Below are 25827 nucleotides of genomic sequence, written 5' to 3'. Positions count from 1 at the left end.
TGCAGCACTGACAGTGTGAGTGAACTATGGAAAAAGCCACATCCCACCTACCTGTGGTCTCTTGATTGTTCCTTCAGCTACCCGCCACCCCACTGACTCCCCTCAGACCTCAGCTTGGGCTGGAATCTAACAAATAGTGGTCAAGATGATGAGCCCTGGGATGAGACTTCATGCTTCCAATCCTGGCTCATCACTTTTTAGCACGAGTTGAAATCTTCCTCCTTTTAGTTTCCGCCCAGGAGTTCAGTTCTGTGCCCTACAAGAAATCTATGCCCAATAAAAGAAATCAGCCCTCTCATACATGACAGCCTTTCAGATGTCAGAAGACAACCGTTGTCTCCCCTGTGAGCTTGTCCTTTGTTAGTCTACTTTCTCTAGAACTTTTAATCCACAGTCACATCATATGATTCATCACCCTGTCACTATCCAGACTGCTCTCCCTAAAAGTGTTTGCAAGTTACCTATATTCCCTTCATACTAATTTCACACTGTTACACATAACTGCTTGATAAGACTCCACTTTTGTCCTCGGCCATGACTGGAATGGTTCTTTTCATTCCCTTGAATCCTCATCTTTGACTCAAACCCCTCTTGGAATTACACAGAATTTAGTCTTCCCATCAGGAGAAGGCCACTGGCAGCTGTGATTCAACTATCCAGATGTTCACAATTTTCCTTATCTTATCTCCCTTATGCTGATAGGTTTAAACAAAGAGATGAGGTTAATTAGAAAGTCAGCTGTTGGGTCCAAGTTCCCTGATCACTAATTCTCCACAAAGCAAGAACAGAGAGTAAAGAAGGGGTGCCTGCATGTTCTAACACCAACCCCCAAAGCCTTAATTATAAAAGATAACTTTCGGCTGGGCGTGGTGGCTCACGCCTGTAATTCTAGCACTTTGGGAGGCCGAGGAGGGTGGATCACGAGGTCAGGAGATCGACACCATCCTGGCTAATACAGTGAAACTCTGCCTCTCCTAAAAATACAAAAAAATTAGCCAGGCAGGGTGGCAGGCGCCTGTAGTCCCAGCTACTCAGGAGGCTGAGGCAGGAGAATGGTGTAAACCTGGGAGGTGGAGCTTGCAATGAGCCAAGATTGCACCACTGCACTCCATCCTGGGCGACAGAGCAAGAATCCGTCTCAAAAAAACAAAACAAAACAAAACAAAACAAAACAAAAAGGCCGGGCGTGGTGGCTCATGCCTATAATCCCAGCACTTTGGGAGGCTGAGGTGGGTGGATCACGAGGTAAGGAGATCAAGGAGATGGAGACCATCCTGGCTAACACGGTGAAATCCCATCTCTACTACAAATACAAAAAAATTAGCCGGGCTTGGTGGCGGGCGCCTGTAGTCCCAGTTACTCGGGAAGCTGAGGCAGGAGAATGGCGTGAATCCAGGAGGTGGAGCTTGCAGTGAGCAGAGATCGTGCCACTGAACTCCAGCCTGGGTGACAGAGCAAGACTCTGTCTCAAAACAAAAACAAAAACAAAAACAAAAACAAAAAACTTTCACTCCCTCTCTCTATTCCCTGTTAAGAAGAAGCAACCATCCTGCCAATGGGAATCTCTGGTTATGCTTCTAAGGGTCATATCATTCAAACATTGTCTTGTTTAAATATTACCCCTTATTCTTTCATTTTTGAATTCTCTTTTTCATTCAGGGCTCAATAGTCACTCGTGGCTGAGAAAAGAGTTTTGTGTCTAGGTTGGAGCCATGATGCACTTATCTGTTGATAGGCATGTCACATAAGCATTTCTCCAGTACAGAAACATGCAGTCAATTGAAATCTGTACACCAGGATTAGATACACCCAGGATTGTATGCCAATTTCCAATAGCTTTCCCCACACCAGGAAAATGAAATTTATGATAAAGTAGCTTCTAAGTTCAATACAATCTAGTGGTTAGAGAGTAGTTTCTGGAGCCAGATTGCCTGGCTTTGAATTCCAGCCCCTCCACTCACTAGCCAGTGGGAGAGTCACTTAATTCCTTTGTGTCTGAGTTTCTCTACCTTTAAAAAATAAATAAATGAAATGGAAAGTTTTTTTAAATGAAAAGCAATAATAAGGTCTACCTCATAGTGTTGTTGCGAGCATTAAATGCATTAATATATGTAAAATGCTTAGACCATCCAATTAATCCAGTCCATAAGGGATGTAAATTATGTCAAGATACTCTGAACAAGCTATACAGTTCTTCCCTATACAGTTACACCTATGAGCTATACATCTATTTATATATAGGAAGAATGCTGATATAGGGATAAAAAAAAAAAAAAAAGAGCCCCTGACACTGCCACTAGCTAGCAAATTATTTACTATTTCTGTGCTCCAATTTATTCATCTGCAAAAATGAGATAGTAATATTACCTGGTAGTTACTGAGAAGACTATGGGACAATTTACATGGAGCACCATGTAAATGGCAGAGCACTGTACAAATGTAAAAGGTCATTAATATCATTGATCATTATTCTTCTCACAATTAATTGGCATCCAGAGACATGTATAAGATCAGGATATCAGCCAGGCATGGTGGCTCATGTCTGTAATCCCAGCACTTTGGGAGGCTGAGTGGGGCAGATCACCTGAGGCTAGGAGTTGCAGACCAGCCTGGGCAACATGGCAAAGCTGTCTCTACTAAAAATAAAAAATTAGCTGGCGTGGTAGTGTGCGCCCATAATCCCAGCTACTTGGGAGTTGAGGCATGAGAATCACTTGAACCTGGGAGGCAGAGGTTGTAGTCAACTGAGATCACACCACTGCACCCCAGCCTGGGCAACACAGTTAGACTCTATCTCAAAATAAAATAAAAATAAAAATAAAAATAAAAAAATAAATCACGATATCCTGCCTTGTAAAAAGACATTGATTATTTTCTTTAACCCCGTTTTCTAGACTTGAAGAAAGCCCCTTTGCATTTCCTTGGCATTAGAGCATTTCATCTTCATTTCAATGTATCAGCACATGTATAATACTGCATTATATGGCCCAGTTTTCAAGGTCAGAGCTTGCCTGTGATGACTATACTTCAGTTTGGCTTATTGGCCTATTTGGATGAATATCTGATCTCTTCAAAAGTGTTTCCAAATGACAAGGAAGGATAAAACACTTTTAGGCAAGTCTCCTGTGGATGGCTCACGAAGCATTTACAGCTTCAAACAGATTGTGTCCTTCCCTAAAGAAGGTATCCTGTTTGAACGTAAACTTCAGTTTCTCTTGGTTTGGATCTCAGACTCCATTTTGCCTCTGTAATCCATGCTCACAGACTGCTGCAGTCTTGACTTCGGTCATTCATTTCCTTGAGTTACCTGGAGACAGTAGTCTGATTTTAGTTAAACCTTTCCTACACCAGGTAAATCTTGATATGACCAAAGTGAAGACCTTGTTCACACTCTGTGGGCAATGGGTATGATTTCATATTCCATAGTTCAGGGCCCTTCGTCTTGCACCCTCAGGAATCAGAATAACCAGCCTTCTGTCATATGGACCATGCCACCTAGAAATCACCCTAAATGTCTTATAGTTTGCATAACTTTATTGGGTTCTTCCTCAAACAAAAATCCTCTATTTCTGATTATTTGTCCCAAATGTATCTGGAAAATATTTTCAAGCTAAATCTCATTTTCTTATTTCCTGTCCATATTTTTAACTTCCCCAGATCCCCTGGATAATTTATCTATTGCATTATTATTTGCAGTGAAAGAAGTAAAGACCTACTCCTTCTCAGTCTTTAAGCGCAGGAAGTATCTCCAATCATTTTTCAATCTTTTGTGGTCCAGAGAGAGCCTAAACATGTGTTTTCTGGGGGAAATTTAATCCACATGCTTATGATTAATTTATATATAAGTCATTAGATTGGTGTTTCTAAAACATTACATTTGGCAAGCTACCTCTCTCGCCCTTCAAATTCCTTCTTGGGTCTTATTTGAGTTGGTATGGAACTCTACCCAGGTGCTTTTCAGCGCCGGTAAAACACTTGGAAAAGTCATCCTGAATATCTGAGATGCCATTCTGTCCATCTTATAGTTGATATATAACTGCCTGAATGGAGGCTATCTTACAGTATAGAGAGTGATTAATTTAGCATCAGGATTCTTTTAGGCAGCAGCTATAACTGCTCCTCAGAGTGGGCTATGGCTTCTAATGACTGATTCATCCAAAACTAAAATTCATTTCAATTTAATCCCACCCAATTTAATAATACTTCACTATGTACCTCTTATGTGCTAGGTACAATGAGTCATAATATTTCCTGCCTTCAATTTGCTCATTGTTTAAAAGGAAAAATGGATCTATTTAAACTATGATAGAAGGAGCTAAATGTAACACATAATTAAAGTGCTACGAAAGAAGCAGAAATTCCTATTGGAGACATCAGGGAAGACGGCAATATGGCTGCACTTAGGAATTACTGAGTATGTTGTGGGTAATTATGAGTAGGTGGCTCCAGTAGAAGACATGCAATCTGGAACTGACTCATTGGAATAAGATTTGAAAGGCAGCGAAAATCCAGATTATGGAAAGCATTGGATGCCATGCTTAGGAGTTTGGGGCATTATATAGGCAAAGGGGATCCGATGAAGGTTTGTTTTTTAAATACAAAGAATGATATGATCATATGTTTAACTCTGATAACGTGGAAGACAGATTGGAAGTGAAAGAAACTATAGGCAGGGGAAGATTCAGAAGACTGCTGTGATGATCCAGACAAGAACTAAGAGGCTCTGACTGATGACAGAGACTACAGTAATGACAGTGGATGGCTTGGCTTTGAGTCACATTGCTGAGATGGGCTTCATAGAGCTTAGAGGTGAGTAAGATATGAAGACTAGGTAGGCTGTGAGTGATCTCTGGGTAAATTACCTACATTGTTGGGGTCTTCCTTTTCTTAACAATAGATTGAAGATAATATTTCCAGTTATATCAAGGATTGAAAAAACATAGTATGAAATGTCTTAGTTCCTTCTTGGCATACAGCAGACTCTCATTCCATAGTAACATAAAAAATAAAAATGAAAATGAGGTTTGTGAACTAAGATTTCCAGAACAAATCCATACCCATGCTTCTTAGGTCTCTGAACTTTTGGAATATTCTATTTAAATATCTTCCACATGTATCTCTATAAATATCTAGTTATTGGCTCATTTTTAAACTGACAAATAAAAATTATATATATATTTTTGGGTGCAACATGTTTTGAAATATGTATATATTGTGAAACAGCTAAATGAAGCTAATTAACATATGTATTAGCTCACATGCTTTTCATTTTTTGTGGTGAGAATGCTTAAATATATTCTTAGTGATTTTCAAGAATACATTTTTATTAACTAGAGCTGCCACATTGTACATAGATAACTTAAAATTATTCCTCTTACGGAATTGACATTTTGTATCTTTTGACTAATATTTCCCTACCCCGCCTCCCCTTCCCCACCACAAGCCCATGATATACACCATTATACTCTCTGCTCCTATGAATTCAACTTTTTAAGTTTCAATTTATTAGACATATATCCAAATATCAATTCAGATATATATCTAGATATCTGAATAAATTTATTAGTTCTAATGGTTTTTTTTGTGGAGTCTTTAGGATTTCCTTATATAAGATCATGTCATCTGCAAAAAGGAACAATTTAACTTATTATTTTCCATGTAAGTGCCATCATGTGGTATTTGTCTTTGTGTGCCTAGCTTATTTCACTTACCATAATGTCCTCCTCCAAGTTCATCCATGTTGTCTCAAATGACAGGATTCCCTTCTTTTTAAGGCTGAGTAGTATTCTATTGTGTATATATACCACATTTTATTTATCCATTCATCTGTTGATGGACACTTAGATTGTTTCTATATCTTGGCTATTTTAAGTAATGCTGCAATGATCATGGAAAGGCAGATATCTCTTCAACAAATTGATCTCATTTCCTTTGGATATATATCTACCAGCAAGATTTCTGGGTCATATGACAGCTTTTTATTATTTTGAGGAATCTCCATACTGTTTTCCAATAATGACTGTACTAATTTGCATTCCCACCAACAGTGTGCAAAGGGTGTTCTTTTTTCTACGTCCTCACCAACACTTCTTTCATCTTTTATATTAGTCATTCTAATAAGGGTGAAGTGGTATCTCATTGTGGTTTTAATTTGCGTTTCTCTGATGATGAGTGATGTTGGGCATTTTTTTCATACATCTGTTGGCCATTTGTATATCTTCTTTTGAGAAATGTCTATTCAGGTGCTTTGCCCATTTTTAAATCAGACTATTTGTTTACTTGTTATTGAGTTGAGTTCCTTATAGATTTTGAATATTAGCCCCTATCAGATGTATAGTTTGAAAATATTTTCTCCTATTGCATAGGTTATCTATTGATTATGTTGGTTGTTTCCTGTGCTGTGCAGAAGCTTTTTACTTTGATTTAGTCCTATTTGTTTATTTTTGTTGTTGTTGCCTGTGCTTTGGGGGTCATATCCAAAGAAAAACAAAAACAAAAATGACTGCCGAGACCAATATCATGAAGCTTTCCCCCTATATTTTCTTCTTGTAGTTTTATAGTTTCAGATCTCATATTTAAGTCTTTAATCCATTCTGAGTTTTTTTATATGGTATGAGATAAAAGTCTATTGTCATTCTTTTGCATGTGGAAATCCAGTTTTCCCAATACTATTTATGAAAGAGTCTGTCCTTTTCCATTGTGTGTTCTTCACACCTTTGTCAAAAATCAATTGACTGCAAGTGCATGGATTTATTTCTGGGCTCTCTGCTCTGTTCTGTGTGTTCTGTTTTTATGCCAGTACCATGTTATTTTGATTACTATAGTCTTAAAGTATATTTTGAAGTCAGGTAGTGTGATGTCTTCAGCTTTGTTCAAAATTCCTTTGGCTATTTGAGGTCTTTTGTGGTTCTATATGAATTTTAGAATTGTGTATTCTATTTCTGTAGCGATCACTGGAATTTTGATAGAGATTGCATTACATCTGCACATCACTTTGAACATTTAATTCTTCCAATCCATGAACACAAGAGATCTTTCCATTTATTTGTGTCTTCTTCAATTTTTTTCATCAATGTTTTATAGTTTCCAGGATATAGGTCTTTTACCTCCTTGGTTAAATTTATTCCAAAGTATTTCTATAGCTATTATAAATGAGATTATTTTCTTTTTTTTTCTTTTTCTTTTCTTTTTTCTTTGAGACAGAGTCTCGCTCTGTCGCCCAGGCTGGAGTGCAGTGGCACAATCTCGGCTCACTGCAAGCTCCTCCTCCTGGATACACACCGTTTTCCTGCCTCAGCCTCCTGAGTAGCTGGGACACCAGGCGCCCACCACCATGCCTGGCTAATATTTTTGTAGTTTTAGCAGAGACAGGGTTTCACTGTGTTAGCCAGGATGATCTCGATCTCCTGACCTTGTGATCCACGCGCCTTGGCCTCCCAAAGTGCTGGAATTGTAGGCATGAGTCACAGCACCCGGCCAAATGAGATTATTTTCTTGATTTCTTTTTCTGATAGTTCCTTGTTAGTATATTAAAATGCTACTATTTTTATATATTGGTTTTATATCCTGCAATTTTACTGAATCAATTTATTCGTTCTAATGGTTTTTTTTAGTGCAGTCTTTAGGATTTCCTTATATAAGATCATGTCATCTGCAAAATGGAACAATTTAATTTATCATTTTCCAATTTGGATGCTTTTGTTTTCTTTCTCTTGCCTAACTTCCCTGGTCAGGACTTCCAATACTATGTTGAGTAGAAATGGTGAGAGTGGAAATTCTTGCCTTTTTCCTGACCTTAGAGGAAAAGCTTTCAACTTTTCACCATGGAGTATAATGTTAGCTGTGGGTTTGTCATACATGAACTCTATTGTTTTGCGATACACTCTTTGTATACCTGATTGTTGAGAGTTTTCATCATGAAACAATGTTGAATTTTGTCATATGCTTTTTCTACATTTATTGAAATGATTATATGCTTTTTGTCCTTCATTCTGTTAATGTAGTGTATCACCTTTACAGAGTTATGCATGTTGAACCATCCTTGTATCCCTGGGATAAATCCCAGTTCATCATGATAAATAATCCTTTTAATGTGCTGTTGAATTTGGTTTGCCAGTAATTTTTAGGTGACTTTTGGATCTATATTCACCAGGAATATTGGCCTATATTTTCGTTTCCTTTTTAGCAACCTTATCTGGCTTTTGTATTAGAACAAATAAACTTTGATCACAAAAAAACTACACTTTTACTCTCTGCTCCTACATTTTATAATTTTGATACATCAATTTAAATATTTTTATATTGTGTATCCCCTAACAAATTATCCTTCCTATTATTTTTAGTAGCTTTGTTTTTTAATCTTCATTTTAAAGATATAAATGGTTTACACAACACCATCACAGTATTAAAGTATTCTGAACTTGACTCTATAATGACTTTTAACAGTGATTTTTATCCTATGTTTTCATGTTACTAATTAGCATCCTTTTTTTTTTCAGGTTGAAGCACTCCCTTTAGCATTTTTGGTAAGGCAGGTCTAGCGGTAATGAACTCCCTTAGCTTTTGTTTGTCTGGGAAAGTCTATCATTTATTTCTGAAGTGCAACTTTCCTGGGTAAAGTATTCTTGGTTGGCAGGTCTTTTGTTGTTTTTATTTCTTAAGCACTTTGAATGTATCATCTCACTGTCTCCTAGCCTGTAATGTTTCTGCTGAGAAGTCTGCCACTAGCCTTATTGGAACTGCCTTATATGTGATTTGCTTCTTTTTTCTTGCTGCTTTCAATATCTACTTTTTGTCTTTGAGTTTTGACAATTTAATTATAATATGTCTTAGTGTAGTCTTGTGTGGAGTGAATCTGATTGGAGACTGTATTAATTCATTCTCATACTGTTAATAAAGACATCCCCAAGACTGGGTAATTTATAAAGGAAAGAGATTTAATTGACTCACAGTTCAGCATGAGTGGGAAGGCCTCAGAAAACTTACAATCATGGTGGAAGGGGAAACAAACACATCCTTCTTTACATGGTGGCAGCAAGGAGAAGTGCCAAGCAAAAGGGGGAAAGCCCCTTATAAAACCATCAGCTCTCATGAGAACTGAGATTCACTATCTCACTATCATGAGAATAGCATGGGGGAAACTGCCCCCATGATTCAATTACCTCTCACCAGGTTCGTCCCACAACACATAGGGATTACGGGAACTATAATTCAAGATAAGATTTGGGTAGGGACACAGTCAAACCATATCAGACACCTCTGGCCTTCCTGTACTTGGATATTTATACCTTTTCCCAGATTTGAATGAGGAATGTTTTCTGCTGTTATTTCTCTAAGTAAAAATTCTATTCCTTTGTCCCTTTGCTCCCCCTTGAACTCCTACGATTAAAAAATTTGTGGCCAGGTGCCATGGCTCATGCCTGTAATCCCAGCACTTTGGGAGGCCAAGGCACGCAGATTGCCTGAGCTCAGGAGTTTGAGACCAGCCTGGTCAACATGGTGAAATCCCGTCACTACTAAAAAAAAAAAAAAATTAGTTGAGTGTGGTGGCACATGCCTGTAGTCCCAGCTACTTGGGAGGCTGAGACAGAAGAATCATTTGAACCCAGGAGGTGGAGGTTGCAGTGAGCCCAGACTGTGCCACTGCACTCCAGCCTGGGCTACAGAGTGAAACTCTGTCTCAAGAAAAAAAAAAATTTGTTCAGCCACATGTGGTGACTCACACCTGTAATCCCAGCACCATGAGAGGCTGAGGTGGGCATTTGAGGTCAGAAGTTTGACACCAGCTTGGTCAACATGGTGAGACCTTGTCTCTACTAAAAATACAAAATTTAGCCAGGCATGGTGGTGCATGCCTGTAATCCCAGATACTCAGGAGGCTGAGGTGGAAGAATTGCTTCAATCCAGGAGGCAGAGATTGCAGTGAGCTGAGATCATGCCACTGCACTCCAGCCTAGACGACAGAGCAAGATTCCATCTCAAAAAAAAAAAAAATGTATTGCTCTTTTGATGCTGTCCCATGGATCCTATATGCTTTCTTTATTCCCTTTCATTCTTTGTTTTCTTTTTTCCACTTCTGACTGTATATTTTCAAACTTGTCTTATTGTGTTTTTCTGGTGGTGTGTCACCTTGTTTTTATATGTTACCTGTTGCCTTGGGTTGATATCTCCACATTTTGAAGAAGTAGGGACTTATTCCATTTGCTGCAGAGTGACTTTACCAGTCAGTCCATCTGGAAATTCTGGGCAGGTTGTCTGGAGTGGTCCATAGGTGGGCTTGCTGCTGGAGTCTTTGGGCAGGCTGACCTGGTGTCTGGGTCAGGTTAGCAGGGCTGGGCTTGGATCCTGGACCCACTGGGGTAGACTTATTAATTGGGTCCATTAGGGCAGGCCTGGAGCCTGTATCTGTGGAGATGAACCTGGAGCCTGTACCCATGACATCCAGTCTAAGACTGGGTCCATAGAGGTTTACGTGGTGCTGGTGTGGGCCTTGAGCCTGAGTCTTCTGGGACCAGCCAGGTACTGGGATGCGTCTGATAACTAGGTCCACAGGGTTGTGACTGAAACCTGAACTCATGGAAGATGGGTCTGTGTCCTGGTCCACAGCGATTGACCTGGTGCTGGGACAGGTCCAAAGCCTGAGTCTGTGGATGCAGACCTGGGTCTTAGGCCCACAGGGCCTGGCCTGGGACTGGGATCTACTCAGGTAGGTCTTGGCCTTGGGTCAACTGGAGTCTGGTGTCATCAGGACTGGCCTGGGTCCTGGGGCTAGTCAGTGATGAAGGAGGCATGGAGCCTGGGTCTATGAGGGCTGGTATAGAGCCTGGGATCATGGGTACTGGTTGGTGCCTAGGGCAATGGGGACTGGCCTGAAGCCTGGGTCCACTGGGGCTGGCTTGGAGATTGGGTGTATATGTGCTGACTTGGAAACTAGGTCTGTGATGGGTGACCTGGGTTCTCAGGCCATGGGAGCCAGCATGGAACCTGGGTCCACAGAGGTGATCCTGAAGCCTGGGTCCATGGGGACTGGTCCAGCCAGCATTGGGATCTACTGAGAATGGCCTAAACCTTGGGTCTGCTGGAGCTTGGGGCCACAGAGGTTGACCTGAAGGATAGGACAAAGGGACTGGCTTGGCACTGGGCATGCCTAGATTCTGTGTCCATGGGTATCAGCCTGGTGCCTAAGGCTAGATGTGTCAACCTGGTTCTGGCCTAGTCCTGAAGCCTGAGGCCACAGGAGCTGGCCTGGTGCTAGACGGGTCTAGAGTCTGTATCCACAGGGGCCAGCCTGAAGGCTGAATTAAAGGGTGCTATCCTGATGGCTAAGGCTGCAGGGGTGGTTTGGATACTTTGTCTGCTGGGGCTGGCCTGGCCTGGCCTTTCAGGGTGGGCCTGAAGCCCAGGACCACTAGGGCCAGTCCAATACTGGGGCAGGCCTGGAGCCTGGGGCTGTGTGGCCTTGCCTGGTGCAGGGCAGGTTTGGAGACTTAGTCTGTAAGTACTGGCCTGGAGTCTGGTCCCATGGGGGCCTGACCAGTGCTCAGTTTTATTGGGGGCAGTCCTGGTGTTGAGGGTCTGAAGCAAAGTCGGTGTTCATTTCCCTCTCCTTCCCCCAAGTGCAGGGTATCTCTTTCAATGCTAGGGTTGGAGGAGTGGTATAAAACTGTTCTTCTTTCCATATTGAAGAGGTTCAATGTGTCTTATTTCTGTGCTCTACCCAGGTGCTATAATATTTCACCTGGCTTCCTTAGCTCTTGTGAAGGTATTTTCACACATAATTATTGTGGTTCAAAAGGATGTTTCTGCAGGGAGGCAAGCTCTGGAAAGTCCTATTCTGCCATCTTGCTGCTATACACCCAGCCTTCTTTACTGGCTAATTTTAAAGGCAACCAGTCATTACACTGATGTGTAGTAGTTAAAGTGATCATTAGCAAAAAGGTCATGTTTCCTAAATGGAATCTGAGCTGCTAATAATCAAAACACCTTTAAGACCAGCTGTGGGTAATTAGCACATTTGCACCAGTGATTTTTCTACTCTGGTTTGAGACAGTCCAATTCAGCAAATCATTTTTTAATGTATGTTAGGTATGGATGTGTACTGCTTGCTAGAGGAAATATAGGAAAAGTATACCAAGTCCCTACCCTCAAGGAGCTTATATTCTAGGAAGGGAACTAGCAACAAATTTAAAAATGACTGTAAATATCTGTAGATAACACCATATATACTACATGCATAAAAGGATACAGATAACATGTTAATGAGTTATTTTTTTATTTTTATTTTTTATTTTTTGAGATGGAGTCTCGCTCTGTTGCCCAGGAAGCAGAAAACATTCACTTACGATAATTCAAAAAAAGCATCAAGAAAGAGTTGGTGGTCTTTGAGATAAACTTTGAAAGATAGCTTGAGTTTTGTTTAATGGAGATACTGGGGAAGGCAATTATAGGTGTTGAAGAAATCCAATCATACACTTACACACTCAGTTCCTCTTTCATTCATCAAACTTTTATTGAGTACCTACTGTGTTTGAGGAGGACAGAGATTACTAAAAATAGTCTCTGCACATCAGATTTCAGTCACTTTCAACTCAAATGTTTCTACTCCTCATGGAGAAGGAGGAAAAAGAGATGAGCAGATGAACTGCAATGTAATATGCTCAGTATTTCATATAAGTCCTTAATTAAATGCTGTAAGTATTAGTCATGGTTCTCCAGAGAAACAGAACCTATACCAATAGGATATATATGTATATACATACACACACACAAAACATATATACACACAAACATACATACATAAACATGTACGTATATATACACATATGTATGTGCATGTGTGTATATATACACAAAGATATATACATATATATTACACATATATATACATATATAGAGAGAGAGAGAGAAAGAGAGAGAGAGAAACAGACGGATTGATTTTAAGTAACTGGCTCGTGTAATTACGGATGCTGGGAAGTCCAAAATCTGTAGGGTAGGCTGCTGGCAGGGTGGAGACCCAGGGAAGAGCTGAGGTTGCAGTTCAAGCCTGAAGGCAGTCTGCTGGCAGAATTTTTGTTGTTGTTCAGGGAAGGCCAGTCTTTTCTCTGTTAAGGTCTTCAACTGATTGGATGAAGCCCATCCACATTATGGAGGGTAATCTGCTTTACTCAGTCTACAGATTTAAATGTCAATTTTATCTAAAGAATATCATCATAGAAATATCTAGAATAATGTTTGACCAAATACCTGGGTAACATGGCCTAGCCAAGTTGACACATAGAATTAACCATCATACTATATGAGACAAATGGAACAAATTTGGTCCCAGCCTCCATCCATCAGATTAATCAGAGTGGCTGATGGAGTGGCATACTCAGTGTAAATCTGAGTTCAGCCAAGAACATGTAGGGCTGAGGGATGGATTGTTGGGAGAAGTAGTTGACTACCAGTCCTGATTATCTCTGCATGTTCTTGATGAGTGTGCCAGGCTGCAAGATTTACGTCTTCTGATAAAAAGTAGTTTCTGCAGCTACTTACACAGGCAACTAAGTTGTCAAAATGACCACAGCATGACAACCATACAATTGCCCACCCCTGCGGGGAGGAATACTGTCTTGTTTGCTGCTTCCACAATGTTTGCTGATAGCATAAAAAGTGCTAGACTTTTGGTCCGAACTCCTCAGCTGCAGCTCATACCCACTGCACGTGTAGCATAAATTTGGGCCCAGTGCATTGTTCCTATGAGTCTTGGTGGCCAGGGAAACCCACGCAAATATGCTAATGCTCATGATGCTTGCTGAGTATATAAAGTCTTCTGTTTTTGACCTAGAAGACTTGGGCTTTCTGTCTGAATCCATGGAGCAGCAAAGGCAAACTTGTTAGCTTGCAAATAGGGTAACTCTCAGGCCCTTCACAGTTCTTGACAGTTATAGTGACGAGGATGGGATGCCAACAGTGACATGACTTTCTGAAAAAGGAAGGACAGAGGCTTTGCAGGTTGGGTTTGGGGATATAAGACTTCCCAGGAGCTGGCAGTAAATGCTCTCACCAAAATAGTGAGTGATGCTGAGGAGTAAGGGTTCCCCAGTGTCCTATTTTTAATGAACAAAAGTGAAATTAATTATTTAGAGGCAAACAGTGATAGGATTTAAACAAGCCACCAAAATGGTACCTTGGCTGTTGGTCACTTTCCCAAGCAGGGTGATGGAAAGGATGTTTATTATGACAATGGGATAGCAAGCCCTGTGATCCTAACCCAAATGCAATGTGGTTGTGCTTACTGAAAACTGAAATAGATGATGTCAGTAATTATGAACTTACCACCTGACACGGGGCTTTGGAAGGGCTGAAAACATTGGAAACTCATTTGGCTGAGCTGTGAGCAGCTGTCACACCACTCAAAACTGAAAGTAGAAAGTAAACCAGTCTTGAAAAAGAACATATTCATTTTTGCACTCACTCACACTTTCCAATTTCAAAGTTTAATACAAACCTACAGTAATCAAGAGATTATGGTATTGGCCATACTCGCCTGATTACTGTACATATACATATATGCATAAAGGTAGACATAAAGATCCATGGAATAAAATTGAAAGTCCAGAAATAAACCCTTACATCTATGGTCACTTAATTTTTCAATGAAAGTGCCAAGACAATTCAATGGGAAAAGAATAGTCTTTTCAACAAATGGTATTGGGACAACTGTATCTGCATGCAAACGAATGATGTTGAATCTCTACCTCACATCATGTACAAAAATTAACTCAAATGGACCAGAGACCTAAAGATAGGAGAGCTAAAACTATATGAATTCTTAGAAGAAAAAATAGGAGATCTTTGTGGCCTTGGATTGAACACCAAAAGTACAAATGACCAAAAAATAGATAAACTAGAGTTTATCAAAATTAAAAACTTTTGCGCTTAAAAGGACACCATCAAGAAAATAAAAAGACAACACACAGATTATTGGACTTCTGGTCTCCACTTCCATATGTGAGTAGTTTAGAAGTCACCATTCCTTCTGATCAATAAATAAAAAGCTGAAAAGTCTGAAAAATCAACAATTTTTCTTGGATCCATTACAGAGGTGAGGACACAGGGCAAACCACTGCCCCCAAAATTGGAGAGACAGATAGACAAATACAGGGAGTCATGGCATACCGCAGCAGACAACCTAAACTGTAACTGTGCTGGAGGCTCAGTGTGGACAAGTTTGAGAGTTTGCAACTCCCAGAGAGTCACTGGGAGAACCCCAACAATTTTGTGAGTTTTGCCTCCAGGAGCTCAACCAGGATCTCACAGCAAATACTGGGCAAAAATTCTTCATGCTTCCAGTGGAGGCAAGGGAAAAGGAACGATTTTGAAATATTTCAGACGACTGTTTTGTTTTTGTTTTTGTTTTTTTGTTTTTTGTCACCAGGCTGTAATACAGTGGCTTGATCTTGGTTTACTGCAACCTCCGCCTCCCGGGTTCGAGCAGTTCTCCTGCCACAGCCTCCTGAGTAGCTGGGACTACAGCCACGCGCCACCACGCCAGGCTATTTTTTTGTATTTTAGTAGAAACGGGGTTTCACCATGTTGGGCAGGATGGTATCCATCTCATGACCTCGTGATCTGCCCACTTTGGCCTCCCAAAGTGCTGGGATTATAGGTGTGAGCCACCATACCTAGCCTCTGTTCTTAACAAGTTCTGCCCTCAGGAGAAACTAGTTAACCATAACCTAACTTGTTGGGGTATTATCGGAGCCTAACTGACCTAAGTGAAAGGAAATATCCAACTCCAGTCACCTCTAGCCTTCCATGCAGGAGAAGGGAAATACCAACTCCAGCCCACTCTAGCCATCCTGTTCCACTAAAAGGGGGAAGAAAAATATTGAAAAACACTTGTGAAGTTCACAATCCAAAGGCACAGGCTCACAAAAAGTCTGAGACCTAATCATAGGACTATACGATGCTTCCTCTCCCCACATACCTTACCACCATATTACTAAAGGCTTATTTACAATTGTTCTTTTTACCTGATACATCACATCTATCCAGATAAATTACAAGGCACACTGAAAGGCAAAAAACACAATTTGAAGAAACAGAGCAAACACTAGACATGGCAGGAATGCTGAAATTATCTGAACGGGAATTAAAAACAGCTGTTATTAATATGCTAAAGGATCTAATGGATAAAGCAAATAGCATGCAAAAGCAGATGAGCAATGTAAGCAGAGAGACGGATATTCTAAGAACTAAAAGAAAAAAACTGCTAGAGATCAGAAATACCATAACACAAATGAAGAATGCCCTTGATAAGATTATTAGTAGATTGGACATGGCTGAGGAAATAACCTCTGAATTTGAGAAAATATCAATAATAACATCCCAAATTGAACAACAAAGTGAATAAAGACTGACTAAAATAGAGCAGCATATCTGAGGACTGTGGGACAGCTACAAAATGTGTAACAAACTAGAAGGAGAAGAAAGAGAAAGGAATTGAAGAAATAATTGAAACAGTAATGACTGAGAATTTACTAGTAGGTGGACCCCAACAATTCTAATAACAAAAGACAGTCATAAGTACTATAACAGGGCTATAGGAGCCTTGAGGAAAAAAGCTTTATTCCCTGAATGATTTCAAAGGGAAGCAGTGCAGCTTTATTTTAAAATATTTCATTAATTTAAGTTCAGCTGGGAGGTCCATTTGAAGACAGTGGTATGGAAATAACATATTGAAATGAATCAGAAAACTTCAGAGCTGAAGGGAACCTCAGATTGTTCAATTCAACCTCTAAATTAGAGACAGACCCAGAGCGCCCAGTGCCCTACAATGAGTGAGTTGGTGTCAGAACGTGGAATCAGATCCAGAATTCCTGGTCTTCCAGTTGGTGAGCCTTCTATCCCAAGGCCCTCCTTTCTTCCTGCTGTCACATCATTGTGGTGCCCTGGAGTAAGGAGTCTTCTCAGGAACATGTATTATGCGGGTAACTAATATTACAAATGTCCCCCAATGACGTCTTGTTGCACAGTCTTTCCTAATTCTTCCCTCCGGCTCCTCCCTTCTGGAGGTAATATCTCCTACCTCAGACATCTAAAAAACCTATTGCCTATTGATCATTTGGATCCCTTCCTCGGTCTCTTATTTTCACAAATATTTATTGAGTACTTCCTATGCAAGGCACCTTATGTTAGGCTCTGGGGATAATGAGTGAACAAGACAGACTTTAACATACACATCCATCATCTGTTAACTCTCTCTCCAAGGCTTTATGTCACCCAACACAGATTGTAAACATGGAGAGAAGGAATCTAACATTATTTTTTATGTTCTATGGAAACTAAAACAGTGCTTTGCTTTAGTGTATGTCATAAGGTTCTCAAACAAAGATATTAAAAGAATTATTGGTGAAATTTGTAAATATACTCAAAAATGGAATAGTATAATAAACTACCAAATGTTCTGCCATTCTTGTTTCAAAGTCTGATGACAGGTGACAGAGAGTGTAAATGGGGATGGCTGGGCCAGTGACGGGGAAACTCTAGGCACTAAGCCCAGTTGGGGATCCCACATAAAGGGCCAGGCAGTGAGATACACCACTATTATTTGCATAAAGGGCAATAAACAGGAAGCAATGAAGTCTGCCAAATGCTGGTGGCAAGGGCAGGATAGAGTAGCATGTTCAGGGAGCTTGAGCTAAACTGTGCTGAGCACTGCTGCCTGCCTCTGTGCCTGGCTGTGTGTGGACCATACCTCAGGTTGGTCTTAGAGACACTGTGTGGCCTCTGATGTGTGACTGAGCCTCTTTTCCCCACTGCAGCCTTTGCAGATGCTGTTCCTGTTGAGCGATGCTCTGCTCTTCCACCAGCCTCTAATGGCTGCCTCTTCAGTGAAGACCTCCTTAGCCACACTTTCTAAATTATTCATTATTAAATTTAGCAACTGCTTCCTTCACAACATTCTGAATTTTGTAATTAATTGTTAGTTTACTTGTTTATTTTTAGTCTCTCCTTCCAGACTGTAACCTCCAATGAGGGCAGGGACCTTGTCTTTCCCCTTTCACCTCCATTTCATCAGAATCTAGAAGTGTCTGGCACATACTAGATACTCAATAAATAGTTGTCAAATGAATGAACGATAGACAGTACTAAATATTTTGTTACTATGTCAAAAATTGAAGCAAGAGTTGAGTACAGAGGAGTAGAGAAAAATAAAAAGGTAGTTGATAATTTAATCAGGGCAATGTAAACCTCTAATACAGTTCTCAATTCTGGCTTCACATTAGAATCACTTGGACTTCAAAAAAAATATCAACACCTGGGATCCTCTACAGATCAACTTAAACAGGAATCTCTGGAGTTGGTGCCTCAGCATAGGTATTTTTATAAAAGCTCCCTAGGTGACTATAATGTTCAGCCAGGCTTGAGAACCACTGCTCTAACAAAGAAACGCTATAAGGATTGTGACAACAAGATGAGGGTGAATTTTAGAGTAGAAGGCAGGTCTTCTGCCATCAAATTTAGGGTAAGTAAAAATGGTGTGGTCTATTGAATCCTTTCAATGCTTAAAACTGAATCAAGGATGAAACAAGCAGAGATTGATAATGGTTGAAAGTTAGTAAGTGAGGTATCTAATGACTGACACATTTTTTAAAAAAAGTTATAGTGTAGTACACTTAAATAAGAATTAAAGAGCAGAATTTGTTCTATTTCTATTTCTAATAAAGACTTTTGCTTTTATTTAAACAACCACAAAACCATAATTGAGTGAGAAAAAAACATAATGTATTATCTTGGTTCTATCAGAGGCTTATTTTTTGGTTCCTAAAGGTCACAACCAGACATCATTGTGCCCTTAATGTTTGCAAAGTCTTTAAGATGAAATATTCTTAAATTTGTCACATTGTGGCATTCACAAAAGTGCCTTCCAACCTACCAAATGACATTTATTTTTTTCCTCTCCCTTATTTCCTTTCTTTTTTCTTCCTCCCTCCCTCCCTCTCTTTCTTCTCAGGTCATTTTTAGATAATTTTTAGTGTTTTCAGTGAGCTGATGAGGTTAGGTGAGTGCAGTTCTTTTCATTCCAGTGCTGACCTTGCTTCTCACTGTCTGCACGTTGCTTCAAGGATGGCGAATCGTGTTCCTAAGCTCAAGTGCAGCGAGACTATAATTGCTTCTTCTCCCTAATTTATTTAGGAGTCCACACAATTTGCTGTAGCTGTAATCCCTCAGTATTGCAATCTAGGAACAATATAAATGGCTGATGGCAGAGTGGAATTTTCAATTGTTGCTTCTCAGTGATTCACATAATGTGCTGTCATTAGCACTTTGATGTGACATATCATGGTTTCCAGAGCTTATTGGGCCATTTATAAATACCAAATGAAGGTGTTGGGGCCTGGCTACTGCCTTAATTGCCTTCACTGGGAAAGGTTGCCAGAATCTTCTCCAGAGGGAAATAAAATGTAAGTTTTAGTTTATCTTTAACCATTGCAGTCAATTCCTCTCAGGTGAAGGAATCATTGCTTTCCTTTTTTGTTCTTCTCATTTTCTAGTTAAGTTACTAGAAAATTATAAAAAGTTAAATTACTTTTGCCAAAAAATCTACTTTTCATCCTTTAGTCATCATTGCTTGATTTCCAGATATCTAAATATTAAATGTGTATCAAATATATATCAAATGTATATTTGATATCAAATATATATTATCTCAGCACAGTTATATTCAGGTTATTAATAATAATTATTGTGACTTACAGAATTTTAACAAAGTGACTTTATAAATAATAATAGTGATGAACATTTACTGAGTATTTACTATGTGGTAAAAGATACACATGCATTGGCTCGTTGAATCTTTCTAACAACCCTCTGAGGTAGACACTATTATTGTCTCCATGTTATGAGAGGAAATTGATGTTTACTGATGCTCATAAATCCAAGGACATACAGCTAGTAAGTGATAGAGCTAGTTTTGAAACTCAGGTCAGTCTGATTCCAAAGTCAATACTTTTAAGCAGTACATTCAAATACTTCCCTGTCTCTAACACTAGCACAGTTAATCCCATTTCATAGAGGAAGAAATGAAGACTTATGTAACTAGAAAATTGTGGTGCTGCATTTTGAGCTTGCACCTTCTGATTTTAGGTCTAGAGTGCTTTCTGTTTCCCAAGGGGGCTTCCATCGCGTGAGCTGTTACAACTGCTAGTGTTGCCGACATCCTGCGCACACCACTCAGGCTGATAAATAAGCAAGGGAGGAGAACTCTTAGTAGAAAACTAGAGGAGCATCTAAATGAAAGCATTAGGGGCAAAAGACCTGCCTTCCTGTCAGATGGTGCAGAGCACAGGCTCTGATTTGAGCAGCCAGGGTTTAGAGACACAGAGGAGAAAAGAGCAAGTCATGTTCCCTGGGCATGCAGCCCAGGCACTTCGGCCACTGACGTGGAGCCAGCCTGAGTCTCAGTGATTGATCCTGCAGCCAAGGATGCCCTTCTCTCAGCAGCCGCAGGTTCCACAAAGGAAAGCTGCACATGGTGAAGTCTTTGTCAGGGCCCCTAATGGGAGCATTGGGTTTCACATCACAGCTACCCCTAAACAGGTACACTCTGCTTCTTTCATCTTCCTGATGGCTCCCACGGGAAAGAAAAGAAAGAGAAAGGCGGCTTCACCAAGAAACAGGTCACAGGCTGGTTTGGCTGTGTTTTGTGCCTCCCCTGCCCTACCACCTCCAGGTCTGTAGCTTTGAAATTCTTTAATTTTCATACACCCTGTGTGGCCACTGGACAGCAACGGGAAAATTTTTCTTAATTTTTCCTAATCCATCTAACATGACTCACTGGAAAATTAATGCCTCTGTACCTTTACATACACTACTGCTTCTATTTGGAAGGTCCTCCCCAGACCCCAAACTCTTCTTCCTATGGTTAAGTGGCCCTTTTTAAAGATTCAGCTCAGGCATTGTTTCCTCCAGAAAGTCTTCCTTGATGCTCCATGCCTCCCTCCACTCAATCTGGCTTCTGTACTCCTCTTCTAATACACTATAGGGCTTCTGTTATAGTCCCTGCTAGCCTGTCTATCTCCCTAACTCTACTGTAAGCTCCTAGAGACAGTGTGTCTAGTGTCTAGCATAGTATCTAGCACATAGCATGAATGCAGTAAGTGTTTATGAATAAGTGAAACATGAATAACAAGGGAACATTTGCATAGCTATTTAAACACAATCCTTTTGAAATACTCTTTTTTCTTTGAAAAATAGGCCTTTTTTTAAGATCTTAAAAACAATAATGCTGATTGCAGCAATTTTACATACCAAAAATTCATGTAAGAAAATAAAAACTGCCTGTAATCTTACCACCCAAAGAAAACCACTTTTAACATTTAGATGTAGTCCCTTCCAGTAATTTTCTACATGTATGTATATATACCAAATCACAATCCAATTTTTATACCTAATTTTCTCAAAGATTGTAACAGTAACTTCTGGAGGTAGAGGTGGCATTTTTATCCCAATTTTAATGATGGGAAAACTGGAATACCAAGATACACATCTAATTAATGGCAGAGTTAGGACTAGAACTCATGAATCTTATCATAGTTCCAGGCTCCTGCTGTTTCCTAGGTGCGGTCCTTTTTTTTTTTTTTTTTTGAGACAGAGTCTTGCTCTGTTGCACAGGCTAGAGTGCAGTGGCACAATCTCGGCTCACTGCAACCTTCACCTCCAAGGTTCAAGCGATTCTCCTGCCTCAGCCTTCCGAGTAGCTGGGACTACAGGCGCCCGCCACCATGCCTGGCTACTTTTTTGTATTTTTAATACAGACAGGGTTTCACCGTGTTAGCCAGGATGGTCTCGATCTCCTGACCTCATGATCTGCCCGCCTCGGCCTCCCAAAGTGCTGGGATCACAGGCGTGAGCCACTGTGCCTGGTCTCAGGTGGTGTTCTTCTTGTATCAATCCAGCATCAATGGAACATGCATTTGTAACTGGGTGTCCTTGCTCTACACAGGGAGAGATTTAAGCCCTGTGTCCACACCATGGCTCAGCAGTGTACACTGGGCATTGTCTCTAACACTTTGGAGGGAAACAAGGATGGAGCATCTAGGATCTTGTTCTAGGATCTTGTGATAGGCTCATCAACTGTGCTAGGCAGGCACCAGTAAGAGTTAGAGTTTCCTTCTGATGGCCAAATTATATCTGAACAGCAATGGCTTGGTTCAGAGCACGTTGCTATGGGAACTGCAATCACAGGTTCAATCTCACCATAGACCAGCGAGTTGTACTCCAATCCACGACCAATGACTATATTCCAGAACAATGTACACAGCAGGCACTCAATAAGTGTGCATTGGGCTGAGTTGAGTGTATATTATTCATCAGGAAAAGTAGGCAAAACAGCATGCTGACAGTAAATTTCCATACCACCGTGCCCAGTGTGGAAAAGGCAATCCAATGTGATCTAGCTTTTTATTTTATTCCAAATAGAGGACGAAATTGTAGTCCCACAAACACACATCAGATTATTAGTTCCATGGATGAATTTATGTGCATGTCCCTAGAATGCCAAGCATGAAGCCAGACACAACTGAGGTGTCCATGTTTTTTGAATTGAATTGTGCGAAGACAGCCTGGTGTAGGAGTTAAGAAGATGTCGACTAGTAATTCACCATTCCTTTCCCTGAAAGCTCTGTAAATCAAGCTCTTAAAAAAAGCAGCAAGCTAAATTCCAAAACCCTCTCTGAGGAGAAATGCCCATGACTGGTGGGGTCTGGACTATGTCCACGAAATGTGCAGATCTCTTCTGCACAAACATCGTCTACTCCCAAGGGAGCCCGTGACTGACTGGCCGGCTGTGGAGACTCACATGTCCGCTCTTTCCCAGTGTTGGGGGGGCCAGGGGAAGGGAGTGGGAGTCGAGTGATGAAGCACGGCTGAACTGCATATTCTCTTTCCAGGGGAAGGAAAATGTTACAGCAGGAGGTGGGTGGCACTTTTCTGGAGGAATAACCATGAAGAACATGGGGTATATTTGAAAATGACCTTTTCTGAGGACAAGTTTCTCTTTTAAAGAGCTATCCTCATATTCTCTCTTACCTTAGATTGGGGCTATTGAAATGGTCCTGCCAGAGCTAGGCTAGAATGCCACAAACTGGGATTAAAGTTGACTGGGCAGGGGGAGGGGTAAAATGGGATATGGTTGAAGAGCCATAAGGCCAGGATGCTCACTTTTTCTACATTCATTCAAGAGCACCGGTTTTGGGAGGCAACCAAAATGCAACTCACTAATCCCCTAAGCGCTTAACAAACTCTCTTGAAGATTTACTCACAATGTAAAATCCACAAGTTTTTATTGGCAGTGTTTAGTTATCAATTGCACAACTCTCTGAAGTGGCAACCAGTACGATTCCCAGGTCTGTCTCCATTACACATTCCAGGGGCCTGCTGGCAATGTGTGCCAGATTGGTGTTCTGGTCTAGCCTTGTAAATTCCTTCCAGGGGAGACTTAGGACACACTCTCCCAGCTGCCAGGTTCTCTACTTATAAGGTGCAGAATTTATTAGTGCAAAGAAAGATAAAAAGAAAGCCTGCTACCTTTTTAAGTGCTTTTACATACAGTTTCTTTATTACAGTTTGGTGTTTCCAGAAATACAGCTGCCCAGATGATTTGAGTCTTTGTGCTGAATCAGTAGAACTTGTTTTCTCTTCCCGTGAATTTCTATGAGCTCTGCTCCACCGTGTATCAACTAAGGTCTTTTGTGCTATGCTTTTAAAGAAAGTCACTGGCAGCAACTCTCATTTGAGGAGGACAAAGCCATGAGAACTGACATCCTTAACTTACACATGGCCATGCAAAGGTACAAAGAGGATTGATACGGAATCCAAGTTTGTCCAACTCTGGAAATGAAGCCTGTCTAGTCACCCAAAGACTCTTTTTCCAGTCTGTTTTCTTCTCTCCAGTTTCCCAACATGCCTGGTTTCATTTCCACGCATTTAAGGCAATATTGGCCTCAGACCACAGCAAAGACATCTAACAGGCTACCATAAGAAATAGTGTGGTACAGTGAAAAGAAAACACAATTTAGAACTGGAAAACTGTGTTCTAGCTCTCTTACTACTCATCTGACCTTGGATAAGTCACTCAATAATGTCACAGAACCTTAGTTTCTCTTTAGCAAAATAAGTATAAATATTCATATTTATCTCACCATGTTCTTTTCAGAGCAATTATGACAAATTGCAATTCTCTGATTTATGTTTATTTATTTTCCATTTATCAGTACAGTTCACTACATTGTAAACTCCAAGAGTTCAGGAACCTTGTCTTTTTGGTTCACCACAGTGGCCCATTGCCAGGAACAGCAATCAGCACACAGTACATGATCAAGAAGAGTGAATGAAATTTGAATGAGTGATGAAAGGAATAAAGGAAAAAAGGAAAGAAAGGAAAAAGAAGGACAGAGGGAAGTGTTCAGAGCATTGTAGATGCCATTTTATGAAAGTGATCTGTACATTGTTAGGTATTATCTGCATCCTTTATAACTAACATTTGATGCGTTAATTATGCCAGGGTGAGCTGTTTAAAATGTAAGTAGATCATATTACTTCCCTAATGAGGCCTTCCAATGGCTTTTCATACTATTTACAAGTCAACTCCTTTCAGCATACAAAGCCCTAGGTGATATGACTCCTGCCTACTTCATTTCCAACTTCTCCCCCTTCTTCATCATGCCCCGGTCACCCTAGTGTTCTTATGTTTCCTCAAATGTGCCAGGTTTGTTCTTGCCTTGGAGCTTTTGTGTTAGTTTCTTCCCTGGCCTGGAAAGTTCTTTTGTGAAATCTGCATAGCTGGCTCTTTACTGTCATTGGCTCTTGGCTTACATGTTACCTTCTCAGAGAAGCCTTTCCTGCACATGTACCCTAAAAGTCCCAAACAGTGCTCTCTTATTTATTGATTCACTTATCTATTACTAGTCCTCTCCAGTACCTGATGTTCAATAAGTATTTGCTTCTGTGTGCCATTATATTTGTTTAGTGCTTACATTTCATAGATACTTTTCTAATTGTTTTATTTCTACAAAAACAAAACAAAATAATCCTCTGTGGTTCCATACTGAAAACTCTTTTTACCCCTTTCCACCCCAGTCTCCCATACATGTATCTTGGAAGATGTACTCTTGTCCAGCAAATGTAAGCAACTATGCTAGTTAGTTTTACTCTTTGTGATTTAATTGGACTTTTGGAGTCATGTACATTAAGTGATACAACAATTACTTGGTTGTAATTGAGACGTGGAACTGGTGCTGTAGGTGCTGAGCTGTTCTCTGCTCTGAGCTTGGAGGCTTCCTGGTTGAGGGCTTGGGGAATGGAGGGAGTGGTAGAAATAGGCAGAGAGAGGCAACTGGTAGCAATGCTCACTGGTTCCAGTTTGGGTCTGTTTATTGTGGGCCCCAGGGCAACAAGTAGTTCTGTAGAAAGAGCACCGAACCAGGGTACATGAGCAGCTTCTAGGGCTAGCCCTACATGCCCTACCTCCTTGCCCCTCCCCTAGCTAGCTGTCCCTCTGTTAAATGAGGTGGAATTGGATCATCTCAAGGGGGGATCCCAGCTCTGAAATTCTATGACTTGATGATAGCAGTCTGATCTTTTGTCATGACCATGACTTCTGTGATAAAGGATAACCCGTGTAATATTTCTGATAAGCATAGCTTTTCTGGTCGGTGGAATTTCTCTGATTGGCCAATAAGGTCACTAGACAAACCCATATTTCTGCTTTTCCCATTCTAGTTTACTCTTCTCTTTCCTTTTCTTTCCTAGAGAAGTTGACGCTCTTGGTAAATCCCCTCA

General features: G+C 40.5%; 1 protein-coding gene across 4 annotated transcripts in view; it reads right to left on the bottom strand.

Moving 5' to 3' along the window:
* Positions 1–25827, bottom strand: part of HPSE2 (heparanase 2 (inactive)) — a 795759-nt gene that overhangs the window by 124745 nt on the left and 645187 nt on the right. The gene's annotated exons all lie outside the window — the stretch shown is intronic.

The sequence above is a fragment of the Piliocolobus tephrosceles genome, chromosome 9 (genome assembly GCF_002776525.5).
Source record: "Piliocolobus tephrosceles isolate RC106 chromosome 9, ASM277652v3, whole genome shotgun sequence".
Taxonomy (NCBI): Eukaryota; Metazoa; Chordata; class Mammalia; order Primates; family Cercopithecidae; genus Piliocolobus; species Piliocolobus tephrosceles.
The sequence above is the reverse complement of the archived record's forward strand: the minus strand, read 5'-3'. Positions and strand labels throughout refer to the sequence as shown.